This window comes from Gossypium raimondii, chromosome 4 (genome assembly GCF_025698545.1).
Source record: "Gossypium raimondii isolate GPD5lz chromosome 4, ASM2569854v1, whole genome shotgun sequence".
In the NCBI taxonomy this organism is placed as follows: domain Eukaryota; kingdom Viridiplantae; phylum Streptophyta; class Magnoliopsida; order Malvales; family Malvaceae; genus Gossypium; species Gossypium raimondii.
The window spans coordinates 33,326,995-33,343,825 of NC_068568.1; the positions used below are offsets into that span (position 1 = coordinate 33,326,995).

At 34.9% G+C, this 16,831-nt stretch overlaps 1 non-coding gene across 1 annotated transcript; it reads left to right on the forward strand.

The window, feature by feature from the left end:
- The first annotated feature begins 2,697 nt into the window (after positions 1–2,697).
- Positions 2,698–2,804, forward strand: LOC128040681 (small nucleolar RNA R71). Its single transcript, XR_008195487.1, has one exon. It is a non-coding gene; the product is annotated as a small nucleolar RNA R71 (small nucleolar RNA).
- Positions 2,805–16,831: the final 14,027 nt, after the last annotated feature.

A 16,831-nucleotide genomic window follows, 5' to 3' on the forward strand; every position in this document is an offset into this window, starting at 1 on the left:
GGGCAGTATGCTCAGCTTTAGGGTGTCTTTAGGGGTATGTCACAACATCCTCACGCTGTGTCACAACATTGGGTGCTTCCTCTATTGCTCGTTGAAAGCTCTAATTGTTGTGCCTCCTCCATGTGGGGTTACTACGTAGAAAATTAAAATAGGACACAAAACAACCAATAATCTACAATTAACCCTACTACTAAAAAAATCAATTTAAAATCATCTAAAAATTAATACAATCTTTAAAAACAAAACTTAAAAAGTTCAGTCATCCTCCTTAAATTCCATCTCATTATCTCCTTATTCATCGTCATCCTCCCTTTCCTCTTCGCTTTCACACACATCTTCCTCCTGCTTAGGATGCATTGGCCCCAACATAACTGGCGTGTAATTAGGTACCCTAATGTTGTTTTGTTGTGCAAAATCCTGAAATATTGGGCTCGATTCCTACATCTAATGTATCATACAATCCAAATTTGGATGATTGCTCTCTCCAACTTCTTGTTGAGTGGTTAGTTTTGCTCTCCTTTGAGATGAAGCTGGGGCATCTGTCGCCTCTTGTTGACATTTGTTCCACTCTTTTATCCACTTTGCCCGAAGCTAAATGTATTGTGTGAATAGAGTGTCTCCGATGATGCTTCGAGATGGCTTCATTGATTGTTCTATGGATACTACCTAAATGCCTACTCGTTTGCATAAAGCCGTCATCAAGTGGGGGAAGAAAACTCCCACCTTCTAGCCAGTGACGCATCTCTTCATATTTAGGTAAATCCATTTCCTAATGGATACCTTTTTTTTTGCAAAAAAAAAGCATAAAGCAAAAACGCTCGGAAAGTATTCACATTAGACACATTTAAAGTAGGAACAACTCGTGTGCATAAAAATTGAATCTACATTTTAGCTTCAGGAAACATTATAGCTTGATGAAATGAGGTTAGGATATTAGTACCTGGGCGATATTTCCATTTGCCCTTTCCTTCTGTTAAAAAGTTTATAATGTAATCCATATATATATCTCAAAAATACTCTAAGTCAATGTCATCAATAAAATCTTTTTCATAGTATGGAGCATTATAAAAGTCACAAATAATTCGAAGGGTTATTCGCACTTCTTTCCCTCACACAAGTACCTTTTCTAAGATATGACATTCAGTATTCCTAGACTCTTAGTCCCATAAAGATGCATAAAATTCTTGAATAATAGGGACCACAACAATGTCTTTTGGAATCATCCAAAAACGTTCCCACCTATGATAATCATCAACGGATCAAATCTCCTCTCTTGAATGAAGGTTTTTCTTTGAAGTTCTACAAAATATTTTTCAATATTTGGGTTTGAGAAACTGGAAGGGTTTAGAACCGTCAATGTTCAATTCATTAGTTCTTCAAATTTTTCTACAAGGCACGGCGTTCTTAAATTACAAACTAATAAAATATCAAGAAATTAATTTCAATGGTATAGTAAAAATTTAAGTTAGGAACTCTTAACCTCGTGTAAGTCATGGGATTCCTCATAAAATTCATTTTTTGTTGTTCCTTTCAGTGTTTCCCGTCCTTTCTCTACACCGAATAAGATTGAAAGAATAAATTTTTCTAATAAACTAAGAAGGTGAAGTAAAAAGTGATATTTAGGGTTTATGGAATTTGAGAGGTTTTGAGGGGGTCTAAAGGGTTATGATATGTTAAAATGGTGAACAAGTTTAGTAAACTTACAAACTCGTATTCATCCTGCTTTTGCATCTCTTCTGATCTCGAAGGGAACAATATTTTTGCAACGATAGAAACTTTAGTTGTTTCTATCTCTGGCTCAAATGCCAGTGTAACTACTTTCTCTGGTTCAGGTTCATTATCAGTTTCTAAGGGTTCTTCCTGAATATCATCAGTATTATCTGTATGCATCTCTTGAGTTTGTGTCTCTAGGGTACTTAGTACTTTACCCGAGTGGAGCGCTATTTCTTGTACGTGCTCATTCCCTTCTTTACAAAAATTATTTTTTGTATTACTAGGAATACCTGTGCCAATTTGTCTTTTTATATCACCCATAATGCTCATCAATCGGCTCATCTGATCTTCAAGTTTAGTTAATGTTCTTCTAGAATTGGTGCACTTAGACTACACCTGTTTTACATTCGTTCTCATTGATTGCATCTCCCCCTCGATTCTGTCCAAACATGGACCACATATAGTATGGTTATTCGGGTTTGACCTTTCTTAGGGTTTCTTTAAATAAAGAGGTTGATAGTTAGAATTTTTAACTTGGTTCAAGCTATTACCTCCTCCTTGGTTTCCTCCCCATCTCAGATTCAGGTGATCTCTCCATCTAGGATTGTATGTATTCGAATAGGGATTTTCACCCCTATTTTTGATGTAGTTCACATGCTCGGTAGGATTGTTAATATAATGAAAGAGTGGTTTGTCTCCTCCATAAACAGACGGTGCATTCTTTTCAGCCTCTATCGGTTGATTTTTTCCACTAATTATTGGTATCTGTCATCCTCCTAGACAGCCTTTACCATAGATGGCCTTTAGTCGTATGTATATCGTTCAGTTGGCCGCTAGCAGGAGTTCATTGCCATGCTTTATATTAATTCGTACGCATCCTCATATGTTCTGCTCATTAAGGCTTCTCCTGCTGCTTCATCTAATCCTGACTTCAAAAGCACATCCAACCCATTGTAGAAAATTTACAGTCGTAACCACTCAAGCAATCTATGGTGTGGGCATTTCTGAATTAGCATCTTAAAATGCTCCTATGCTTCATGAAAACTTTCCCCTTTTAACTGCTTGAACATAAAAATTTCCCTTCTTAGCAGGACCATCTTGCTAATGGGGAAGAACTTTTGTAGGAATTTCCCTACGAGTTCATCCCACGTCGTAATTGATCTTGGTGCCTGTGAATCTAGACAAGAGAAGGCATTATCGATTAATGAAAACGGGAACAATTGAAGATGAATGGCATCATCAGTAACCCCATTGTACTTAAAGGTATCACAAAGTTGTAAGAACCATTTTAGATGTTAACTCAGATCCTATCATTGTTTCTCGAAACTGTAAATTATTCTAGATCATAGCTGGCTTAATCTAGAAATTATTGGTCATGATAGATCACCTCGTTATACTCCCTTGAACCATGTCCAGATTCAATAACGCATACTCTCTCAGAGTCCTCTCATTACATTCCATATTTATATTTCAATGTACTTGTGGTGGTGGTGGATATTCTATGTTGTTATTGTTAGCCTCATCGAACAGCGGATTCTCACGTGATAGTAAATTTCATTCAACAGGTAGCTGATTCTGCATTGACTGCTACTGTTGTTGTTGTTACTATCGACGATTTCTTCAGATTATTCTCTCTAGATCTGTGAATGGCTCTATAGGTGTTCTCCTATTACGAGCCATACACTAAACCCAAAAAGATAAAATTAGTAGAATATAAGAAAATTAAATTCATAACTGTAACCTAAAAATTTCCTAATTATTCTGTTAGTATGAAAATTTTAAAACTAATATAGTGACATTACCTTCTCGGCAATGGCACTAACAACTTGACTGCCTCCGGATGTACCAACATCCAGAGTAGAAATCATACACAAAAGATAGGAAAAACGGTATTCGCAAGTATACAGGTTAGGTTATAATATAGTTACAACGAAGTAGGTAAGTACTCCGAGGATCGTGCCCAAGGGAGGCAAGCACTAAATTAATTCTAATCTAAACATAAATATATCTAATGAATACTTTAATCAAATTATAGTACGAAGAATTAAAAGAAAGGCTTTTATAAACTATACTAAAAATAATAAAAAGTAAATAAAAGTAAAGTAAATAAATAAATAAACAAAAAATTGAATAATCGAATATGTATCAAATCTGAGCATGGGTGATTAGCTCGTTTTGGTAGTCATAATCAACTGTCGTCTCGAGCTTTATTGTTCAATCACCTAGTCAATACCCCAGTAGGACCTTCTAATACGTCCACTGAAATAGTGAGTCGACAAGAACTACTTATCTTCCAACCTTACAGTTTATACCAGTTCAAGGTTAAGTTGTTCACGGATAGGCCATACCAAATTTGGGTTAATTCCTACCTTGATGACTTCTTAGGGTTGTCGGGCCTAGGGTTTAGATTCTTCCTTTCCTAAACAGTTGATCCGTTGATAAATCCCTACAAATAAGTTAATTATTCATACCTCCACTTGATAATCCCCCATAAGAGGATTAGTTCATCATGGATTTAATAAATGTTATAAACTTGAATGAAAGAACATAAAGAAAAATTAAGGAATAGAGTTTAAAGAAGCCTGATTTGTATTTGATTTTAAGTGCATAATCCTCACAGAGTTTGACAGTAATTCCAAAATCTGATTTCTCCACAAAAGTAAATAACAAGAACAGAAATCAAAAACCTAAGAAAAGAGAAAATCTAAAGACTAAATGTAACAGCCCGAATTTGAGGCTAGTCGGAATAGTGGTTTTGGGACCACAAATTTGAAGAGAAAAAATTTTATTTTCATTATATTTTTATGGTCTACGATTTCACAAAATGATTTCGTGAAAATTTCGTTCGAAAAATTTGACGTTTGGGAACTCAATTTAGTCAAAAGGACTAAATTGTAAAAAGTGCAAAAGTTGAGTTCTATATGTTAGAGGTGTCTAATTGTTATGAAATTTCAAATTGGAGGTCTTTATATGGTAATTAGACCATTGGTTAAGTTGGTGGACAAAAATGGGTATGGTTAGGCATGTTTCCAAAGTTTTTCATTAAGGGCATTTTGGTCATTTAGTTATTAAAATGAATTAAAAACAAAATTAAATGCCAATTTTTGTCCATCTTCAACCCCTAGGCCGAAAATTGCATGGAGAAACCATGGCTAGGGTTTTTTCAAGCTTCCAAGCTCGATTATAAGTCCATTCAATCCCCGATTTTAATGATTTTTACGTTTTTGAAATCCTCGCAACAAGATTTACCTATTTTTACCATTGTTTTGAACTAGGGTTTGTGTTTAAAAATTTACCCATGAATGATATGCATGTATTTTGATGTTTTATGGAAGAATATGAATGTTTGGAGTGTGATAAATGATTTATACTAAGTAATTTTCGATGAAAATGCCTAAAAGGATTAATTTGTAAAAGTTATAAAATATGTCACAAGTGTGTGAATAAGTGAGTATTGTGGACTGCTATAGTTGTGAAAATGGTTCAACTAGGCCTAAAATGCAAGGAAATTGAATAAAATTTATTTTACGAGCCTAGGGCCAAAATCATAATTTTGTGAAACTTTAGGGGCAAAAATGTAAATTTTCCAAAGTATGATTTTTGGACTGGAATGAATAGTGTGAATGTTATATAAGTTAAATGTATTGTTATAAATCAAGAAAGACGAGAAATTGAAATTGATAGATAAAAAGAAAAGTGAGAAAAAGTGAAAATTCTCGAATGAACCTTTGGAATAAAAAGGGATACGAATGAAGTGCAGAAATGATCACATGTGTGGCACGGATTGTGTGTAGGCCACTATGTAAAAGTGAAAGTTATGGTCACGTGTGTAGTACTATGTGCAGGCTACTACGTGTACCGGAATGATGGGTCGCATGTGTAGTACTATGTGTAGGCTACTATGCGTACCGGATAGTTTCGATCACGTGTGTAGTACTACGTGCAGGCTACTACGTGTACCGGATGGTAATGGTCACATGCATAGTATTATGTATAGGCTACTATGTGAACTGAACATCATTGATTAATAAGGTGGTTACTATGTGCTGAATCCACCGAGTATCTGTTATTATTCCAAAGTGTTCATCAGGAAATTGACTAAGTGTAATTGAATAGTGAATATAGGTGTGGAATTGAATTGAATATCGACTTAGAAATGGAATAGTGAATTTTGAATTGAATTGTGATTGAAAGTGAAAAAGTGAAATTATGAAAGAGTACATTTAGCAATAAAACAGTTTAGACAGCAACAGTTGTGTGACTTTGAAAAATCACAAAAAATGGTGGAGATTGAAATAGAGGCTGAATAATATATAAAATTGAACCTGAATGAGTCTATTTTCACATAAAAGAAACATAGCAAGCAAAAGAGTTATATATTTTGAGATATTTGAATTTAGTTAGACAACGTCAGAATGAGTTCGGAATCCTCTGTTTTGACTTTGGAAAATTTTCAAAATTGTAAAAAACTAATTATGGGATAAAGTTTATAGTTTTAGAATCCTCAGTGAATCTATTTTCAAGAGAAACAAATAGAAACAATACCCGAATTTTGTACAATGAGATAATTAATCTTTAGTGAAGGGAGGTCAGAACTGTCGAGTAGTGAAATAGGGGAAATTTAAAGAATAAATTGTACTATTTTGCTAAACCAAAAATTCTAAAAATTCTATGGTAGTAAGATATGTGAATCTAGTTTTGGGGAAAATTTACGGATCTTAATTTGAAGTTCTGTAGCTCCGGGTAAAAATAATTTAGTGACTCTTACTCGAATAGACAACTTTGAATATACATGTGAGTGAATAGTGAAATTGTAGTTAATGTTGTTTAAGTGTGTTATACACATTAAGGATATGGAATGGAGAGGAGGAGGAGGAAAATTGGAAGAACATATGAATGATTTGTGTATAATTGGTCATATGCTCGATTATAATCAATAAACGATTGAAAAGAAATGATGTTTATAATTGTGCATTATTAGTTACAGTTAAAGTTCATGTGAGAATATAAAGTTTCATAGTATGTGTATGTGGTATACTTGGTATATGATTTGGTATGTAGCAATGTCAGAAATGGTTTATGAATTAACTCATGTTGATAAGTTTGATACATAAATAAATGTGGTGCTTATCCATGCTTATAATGCTTATACTATATGTTTATTTAGCTAGCATGTTTGGTGTGTATGCTTAGGCTTTGGCCAAGTTGTGGCTAGATTATGCCACATTAAATTTATAAAATTATGCATTGAGATGGTAAATGTCTAGATGGAAATATGCTTGTGATCATAAAAGGGTGGTAAGGTTTAAAGTTTGTAATCTTTATTAAAATGGTTTATCATGTGGTTAGTCTTCAAAAAGACTAGCTTGCGACTATGGTTGAGTGTAATGTTTATATCTTGTGTGATATGCATAGGAAACGGGAGTGGAAAGGAAATGAAATACTAGGTTCATGCTTGAAGTGTAAAATGATGCAAAAATGGGACGTTAAGTTAAACGATAAATATGTATTAGTATTGAACTTAATGAAATTGAATTGTACGTGAATTAAATGGAAATTGCAAATGATATGATTTGAATTAAATGAATTATTGTGGTATTGAAATGTATATTGGATTGAGAAATTGAATTGAATCGTGAACATGAGAATCGTGAATTAAATGAAATGGAAATGAAGTCTTCAATTGCACGAGTATGTATTGGGTCTCAAAAGTCGTATTTGTTACAAATATAGTATTTTGAAGTTATAACGTGAAGATTTATAAAAGCATGTTAAAAATTTAAAGAGTTTAAATTTGAATGAAATTTTATAACTCGGTTTAACATGTTTATAAGTGTATGTGTTCTGGTAATGCCTCGTACCCTATTCCAGCGTCAAATACGGGTAAGGGGTGTTACAATGTGACATCGCTAGATTCAGCCATAACGTTTAGACCGAAATTGGGGTGTTACACTAAATCTAAAGAGAAAATTATACAATATGAAAAGGTGTCCATAACATGTGCTAAATGAGTCTATTTATAGACTTAGTGTGACACCCCAAACCCGATCGGGACAAATCGACCCGAATTTGAAGCGTTACACTAGCCACCTAAGTGACTCTCCAGTTAACGACCTCCCAAAACACACCCGACCTTATAACACCTCAATCTTATCCATTTATTAGTAATTTGTTAATGCGGAAGCAATTTGCGAACCAATTTTAAACTTTTTATAAGTAATTTAACATAAGGGCATTTTTGTCATGCTACCACCTATGGCTAAACTAACCCGAATTTAGATCTAAACATTTACTAACCCTCTTTTAGTCAATTTATATAAGCCCTAAAAATTTCAACTTAATCCAAGTTTATTTTTTATGTCTAATTCAAGTTTTATCATTAAGGGCTAAAGCGTAACAATTTCAAACTATCAGTAATATATCCGAATATTAAATTGAGTGTGTTTCCAACAAATTTTATCAATTACAAGTCTAATCCTAAAATTCTATCAAGTTTCCTTATCATTTAAGGCTCTAATTAGACTTATCAAGTTACAAGACTAATTTGTAATTTAAATAGACTAGAGAACCAATTTAAAAAGACCAGAATTCAAACCCTAACAGTCCACTGCAGCTTTTTTGCTTGAAAATTTTGATTTTAAACTTGATTTTGAGTATTTTAATGGCCAATTAAACTCGATTTAGCTACAATTAAACATCATACATAATCTTACACCTTCAATTGGATTTATTAACACCAATTAAGCCTCAATTAAATAGAATTAAACACTCAATTTCATGCATATCACCCACCGTTTAATTCAAACAAGTGGCGTACCTTAGTCACTAGTAAACCACTCCATGGAAGCTTAATTTGAATAATGGTTAATGTAAACATCATGTCTCACAAACCATGTTATCAATCACCATGTTATCAAGCAACAATACATTGTAAATTATTCATTAATCAAACTCAAACATGCATATATGATATTATAAAACCATCCAAAATTAAAAATTTCCAATGTCCAAGTCCAATTACAACCAAAATTAAACTAAGTCCCGAAAGTTCCACCATGCCCGATTAACATCTCTAAAATGTGTAACTAAATCTTTACTAAGCCTTAATCTCTTAGAACTCTCTTGCTCGACTCCTTAGCTCCTCAATCCTGTCGGTTATCTGCAAGAATGTGAGGTGTGAGCTTAAAAAGCTCGGTGAATTTTAATAAATCGATAAGTAAATTAGCACCCAAATCATGCTTAAATCGAAAACAATTAAATACAAATTTTCAGTCACAACATCAATCCCCAATAGTTCAATGTCTTATGCTCAACCATGTATCAAAAATCATAATTAATCATGGTGTATAATCATCAATTTAGCATATAACATTTCATACATTTATATTGGCATATACAATCATGGCTTAATCAAGTTGGCATATATCAGATGAACAGATCTCCTTACTCCTAATCAAAATCAGAATCAATCCCCAATTGAGCGAGCCGAGGCTACACGCTCCGTTATATCACCTCAAATCAGTACTGTTGAGTGGAGACACAAGCTCAACACTCCATTATCTACTCCATATCAGTCCACCTAGAGCCTCATTGCTCACAAATAACATATTAATATGGTGAGTACTCACAAGTCCTCTGGCATGCCAACTATATCCAATGGATCCACCATGCTATAATGCCAATATAATCAATCAATCATAACATAACTGTAATAAGCCCAATTTGCCTGGGCCCAAAAGCAAATAAAATAAATCAAATTAAAAATTAAAAGTCCAAAAATAATACAGTCTAGTTCTTTACATTAGCAGGCCTAAATTCAAGTAGGCCCAATTAGCCTAGCCCAAACCTAAATCCAATTAACCTAGCCCGGCTAAGGTGCAAACAAAGAAACCCTAGTGCCTTGACCATTCTTTGCCAACCACGCACACCTCGATCGGCCGCCTCCGTACACGTTACGTCCACGCCCCCATGTGCCGTACCTGCAAGAAGGACACCCAAATGAAACACAGCAGAGAACGAGCCAATGAAGATTTTTTTTTATTTTCGTTGTTGATTTAATTTGATTTTTTCGGTTCTTAATCGAATGAGGATATAAGAACTGAAAAAACCCCTTTGTATAGAGACACACAACGCATACTGTATGAACAAAAATCAATACAAAAGAAAATGTTTTCCTTTTTTTCTGTTTTAGGGATTCGGTTCTATTTTCCTTTTCCGATTGCTTCTCTTTTTTGTTGCTTTGCTATTAGCCATATACATAGAAGCATATATACAGAATAAGAAAACAGAGGGGGAACGGACAATATGTAAATAAAAAAGGGTTTACGAAAGAAAAATTTTGAGAGAGGAGGACTCCTTCTTCTTTTCCTTCTAATTTTTCTTTGCATTTTTTCCTCTGTTCTTCTATTTTGTTATGGTATATAGATGTATATATAAGAAAAGGGGTTAAAGGAGGAGCTGCATACATGGCTTTGCCCACTCCATCGCAATCAGAGATCGGGCGAAGATCGGCCTGGTTGTCGGCGGCGTTCAAAGGGGTTAAGATTGAAACCCTAGCAAAATTCCCCTTTTTTTGTTTTTTTTTAAGAAATGAAGCAGAAATGATTTTTAAGGAAAAATTTTTGTTTTAAATAAAAAAGGGAAATGATGCCGTTTCACGGCATAGATCCGGGCGGTGACCCGACCCGGGGAAAGATCCGTGCGTCCAGCCTTTTTGGTCTATTTGCGCAATGAGTCCCTCCGTGTTTAGTATAATTTCAATTGGATTTTATTCACTTTTTAAATTTGAACTACGGATTTGATTTTGATTTCATTTAAATCCATATTCAAACGTCGTCGTTTTCATCAAGCAGATTAAAATCCTTAGAATTATGCGTCTATTTTATGTTTTAGTCCCTCATTTTTTTTGAAGTACAAATTTAATCTTTCTTTTACTTTTATTTATGTTTGCAACCCATTAAATTTCATTTTACTTTCAATATTTTATGTATGATTTTTAATCAGTATATGTATTATTATTATTATTATTATTATTATTATTATTATTATTATGATGTTTATCTTTTATATATATTAAGCTAATATATGTATTTTATTTGCTTCAAATTTATTTCAAATTCGACTATTCAATTGTTATTTTAGTTCTATTTTGAGTCTATTTTGAATTCATATATTTAATTTATTTTAGAACTTTTATGTATAGGATATTAATTATTTTTTCTCTCATTGTCTTTATGTATCTTTTAGAAAATTGATTATTAATTTATTGGATGTTAAATTGCTAATATTGATGTTTGTAAGATATGATTAAAATTATTATTGATATTTGCATTACCTATTATTTACTTGTTATTTTTAGTGTGTGTTGGGATTGCCATTTATCTTGAACATTGTATATTACCATTCAATCATGCTACATTTATAAAAATCGTATGTTTTTTTAAGCACAACAATTGTTCTATTTCATAATTTTCAAAAAGGCTTGGAGTCCATAACTGTCGAGAGAATTGTGCCCTAACTTACTGGGCTTCAATTCTTCTCGATGAATTTGAATAGCCAAGTGTTTATTTTGGTAAAACCATACAATTTTAAAATAAAACTTTTGAGACTTCAAAATGTTGGATCCAAACTTACCGGATATGGCATTTTGCTATCTCGACTTTAAAATAAATGCAATGTTTGATGTTTAGGAATTTCGAGAAATTGAACCCTAACTTACTGGCTTCTGATTTTCTCGTTTGACTTAAATAACCAAATAACCTTCTCAAAATACATGAATTTTAAAATTTAAAAATTAAAAAGAAATACTTAATTTTGATGATTGAATTGTTGCACTCTAACTCACTGAGTGTGGCAATTCATTTCTTTAAAATGAGTACATCTTGCCATTCATTCAATTTGTTCAAATTTAAACTTTTAAAAGATCGTATTTTTAAAATCCTTTCAAAATTTCAACCTTGAGGCATTGAAAAATCAATTCGGTACCAATTTTTGGGCGTTACGAGGGTGCTAACCCTTCTTCGTGCGTAACCGACTCCCGAACCTATTTTCTCAAAATTCGCAGACCTAAAATTGTTTTCAAGGTGATCCGATCACACCTCAATAACAGATCGGTGGTGACTCCAATTTTTTTATTTTTTTACGTCGACAACTAAATTTTTTATCTTTTAAAAAAATGGTTTCGACAACTTGGCGACTCCACTGGGGACCTTTAGAGAGTCAAGCCGTAAACTGATTGTTTTTGGTCTTATTGTCGAAAATTAAAAATTTGATTTGAAAAATTACGATCCTCCCTTTGCATTTGTTTGTATGGTCACTGCAAATTAAAATTTATACCTTGGAATCATATTACATAAATACTGTTTAGTCTCACCTTTTAAGTAGGAGTGAGAAGCTACTCCTTCGTGAGGTTTTCACCTCCGTGTAGGATAGTGAATCACTTTCGGGATACATCCGTACCTATGTCTTCGTGAGATTTTCATCTCCGTGCAGCCATAGGGAAATGTATTCCCCTGAACCGAACCCGGTCTGTATGAGCCTATAATGGGTGAAGATCGAGAAATCTGCTGGTTCGGGCACCTTGGCTTTAGAACCAAACCTCATATAGTGGACTTAGGAACTTAACCTAGGTAGAGCAACTCCAAATCCTTAGTGGTTACCTGACTAGGTACTTTTGTTTTCCTTGTTTGCTTCTGTTTTGTACTAACCTATCTTGTTTCGTTTTGATTATGATTGCATTGCATTTGTATCTTAGGAAAGAGATATTGATTCAAATCTAATTATTAAATTAGAAAGCTTGTCATGGAATATGGATCCCTTGATAAAGTGGAAAACGATACAGCTGCCTGAATATATTCTGAGAAACACAAGAAGAGCGATGGAAGAGTTTGTGACCTTACTTCGTGGCCTGAGGATTCAAGGCGATCGTCTAAGAGCCTTCGACGTTCCAACCCCTTAAAGAAACTGATGAGCCTTATGAAGATGGGCAGAGGATGGACCGCGACCAAGATCAAGAAAAGGAGTTAGCAGTGGCATCTATTGGAAATTAGCGAGATTATCACAAACATGCGGATGAAGAAAAAGATCGATGTTGTTTCTTGGAATATAAGGGCGAGGCCGTACATGCATCTGCTTTATGTAAAGGAATTTTCTTTCTAGAAAAGTTTCCTAAATGTAATTGAATCAGAATCAACATCTCTTTAGGCATGCATTTCATACATCTGCATCGTATGCATTAAAATCCATTGAAAGAGTCTAAATGAGTAAATTTGTTTCAGCTAATCTGGAAAACCAATCAATCAAACATCCTTACGGTACTCGTCGGAAAACTAAGGAAATGGATCAAAGATTAGAGAAATTGGAGCAAATGCAAAAGGATATGCAGGATCAGCTATAGAAACAAATGAATGAGCAATTGGAGAAAATTCAACAGGACATAACAGAAAGGATGCGGGAGTCTCAAAAGGACATGATGACTGAGTTGACGCAATTACTAAAAGGAATAAATACGGGGAAGGGCCCTATGGTAAATGATGAAGGAGAAGACAAGGATAGACCTATCTATCCTCTAGGCCTTACGCCTTTGCATGTGCAGATTCAGACCGAGGTACCTCCGCGCAGATCCTCTGTTTCAATTGAGCCTCAGCAGTTTCAAACTGATGTTTTAATGCCGATGAACTTTCTGGCTGGATCAGGTTCTAATCCTAGAGATAACCCAGTGAATCTTGTTATTCCTGATTTCGATGAAATGGCTGAAAAAGAGAAGGCAAACGTCGAACTGTCGAAACAATGGGAGGACAGGTGTAAATGGTTGGAGGAAAAATTCAAAGCCCTAGAAAGCGCCGATAGTCACCATGGAATCGATGCAAAAGATCTGAGCTTGGTTCCAGACTTAGTACTCCCTTACAAGTTTAAGATGCCTGAATTTGAGAAATATAGTGGGACCAGTTGCCCAGAAGCCCATATCACCATGTTCTGTAGGAGAATGACTGGGTATATTAACAAGGATCAGCTATTAATACATTGTTTTCAGGATAGCCTCATTGGAGCAGCGTTGAAATGCTACAATTAGTTGAGCGGTACCGAGATTGGTTCATGGAGGGACCTAGCACAGGCATTCATGAAACAATACGGGCATGTAACAGATATGACCCCCGATAGAATCACCTTGCAAAATTTGGAAAAGAAATCGAATGAAAGCTTTAGACAGTATGCATAGAGGTGGAGAGAGGTTGTAGTCCAAGTCCAGCCGCCACTCCTAGAGAAAGAAACTACGATGCTCTTTATCAACACACTAAAAGCCCCGTTCATCAATCACATGTTGGGAAGTGCTTCAAAGAGTTTCTCAAATATAATCATGAATGGTGAAATGATCAAAAACGCCATCAGAAATGGAAGAATAGAGGGTGGAGAGAGTAACAAAAAAATCAGTCTCAAGGAGAAAAGAAGATAAGATGAATAACATAGGTTACTCAAGGTCAGTAAATCATCCAGGTAAAGGGGTCGCTAGTCAACAAGGTGCACTGAGACAAGAATCTGGAGTGAAACCAAGTACTGAGAAGCTCCAGTTCACACCAATTCCAATGTCGTATAAGGAGCTGTATCAACGCTTATTCGATGCGCACATTGTTGCCCCTTTCTACTCAAAGCCCTTGCAACCTCCGTACCCCAAGTGGTATGATGCGAATGCACAGTGTGATTATCATGCGGGAATTGGGGGACATACGATAGAAAATTTCACGGTCTTTAAAAATCTTGTTGAAAGGCTCATTAACATGGGTGTTGTCAAGTTTGATGACTTCAGTGCAGAAAATCCGTTTCCCAATCATAATTGATAATGGAGTGAATGCAATGCATGAAGAAGAGTGGGAAATGTTCACATCGACGAAAAGCAACTGAGTGAGGGACCTTGTTAGATGTCCGCGCTTACAAATTTAAGAGTGTTCTAAGTGATTAGACTACGGAAGAAAGCACTGTAGTTTTTAGAACTTATTTAAAGTAATGTTCAGAACATTTTTGTTGTTTTTAGCCTAAAAATGATAGAAATCTCCCTTGTGAAATAGGCTCATGTCTGAACGTTATTATTTTAATGAAATACGTATTTGCAAACAATTTCAGATTCTTTCATTCTTTTGAATTTTCTTCCAAATTATTATTCATTCATTCATGATCATATGGTACAAATAATTATTCATGAATTTAAACATTCTTTTGTATATTCTTTGGTACTTATTATGGGTCCCTAGATATCAATTATGTGAATGACTCTGCTGCGGACCCAGATTTTCCTTTTGAGTGGGGTATGTGCTTAAAGGGATCTCATGACTTTGAAAATGACAAAGATTGTAGCTTATCTCCAGACTTGCTGAGGATGGTTGAACAATAGGATAGACAGATCCTACCTCACAAGAAATCATCAGAAATTGTGAGATTGGTGAAGATTAGAATTGACCTGACGGCAAAGATGAAGTGAGACCTCATTAAGTTACCTCTAGAGTTCAAACATATCTTTGTAGGATCATACCAGGATATGCCCGGGTTAAACGCTGATAATGAAATCTGCACAACAACGCGATGACAAAAATGTACAGTGTGAATGATGCAATGAAAATTCTTTGCCGGGGTAATGCCTTTGTTGTTGACTCTGTATAGCTTTGCCCGTTTGAAGTCAAGTTTCCATCTCTTCAAGTTTTGTTGGATTTTATCCAGATTAAAGAGGAGGATCCAAAGTTTTCTATTGTAGTTTTACCCCAGAAGACTATATGAAAGAAATCTGATACCAAAAGATCTTTCGCATACGAGGTGAAAGTGGAAGATCTTATGTGTAAGACTTTATTGAGAAGCAATGGTCCTAATCAAAAGAGATACCATGGACTTGCTTAACCCCATGAGTTTAGATCCTTTCAAAAAAAATAAAAATCAAAAAAATCAAAATAAAAATGAGAGAAAAAGAAAGAAGAAAAGAATGAAATGAGAGGCCAAGGCGAAAACCCGCAAAGGGCGCTTTGTGACCAAAGGTGGTTTTGAGTTGAAAATTCAAAAAGGGCGACTCAAATTTTGAGCAAAATAGGGCATGGCCGTCATCATCATCGAAGGTTTCTGATGGGCATTGTTTTATTTTTGAGACCATTAATTACTTCATCAAAGGGATAGAGGCTGCTTCATGCGCCAAAGTCATCACATGTAGATATAGAATTCCAAAGAAAATTATATTGGATAACGTGTTGAGCTCGAACAACAGCACGATAACTGAGGTTCGTAATCAAGTTGAAATCAGACGTCACGACTCGTCAAGGAATTGCCTAGATATGAATATCAAGAAAATTGAAGGAAATATGACTGAGACTTACAATGGTTGGCATGTGAAGTTACCATCTTCCTTCTTTGTTTTTTGGAACGTTTATCGGAGCTTTGACTGGGGCAACACTATTTTCTCTGGTTTACAAGACGGAAGTAGTTCTACCAATTGAAGTAGAAATCCCTGTTCTCTGGGTTTTAGTTGAGTAGAATGAATTCAATCTGATCAAAAGAAAAGGCTAAAAGTTATTCAGTATAGTCAGATGTACCAAAGGCAAATAATGTGAGCCTACAATCAAAAGGTTTGCCTCAGAAAATTCCATAATGGGAACCTAATTTGAAGAAAGATTCTTCCTACACAAAAGGATTTTAGAGGAAAATGGATGCCAAAGGCCTTTTCCGGAGAAGCTCTGATCTTGAGTAGGATAGATGGTAAAACTTGCCAAATCCTATAAACTCAGATTCAGTCAAGAATTACCTCACCTGAAGAAGGAGAAAGGACCAAGGTGAAAACCTACAAAGGGTGCCTTGATTTCTCAAAAAAAAAGGGTGAAAAATGAAAAAATGAAAATGAGAAAGTAAAAATGGAGAGGCTAAGGGGAAAACCCGCAAAGGGCACCTTAGGCCAAAGGGGATTTGAGTTGAAAACCCGAAAAGGGCGGCTTAAATATTAATTGGAATAGGGGCATGAAGTGATCAGAGCGATTCGAATTTTGATCATATTGGGGCATGTGGTGATCTTGCTATGCCTAAATCAACAGGAAAGGATAGGCGACATTTTGGGGCATCGACAAAGCACTGTAGATCTCCTAAACACATGTCC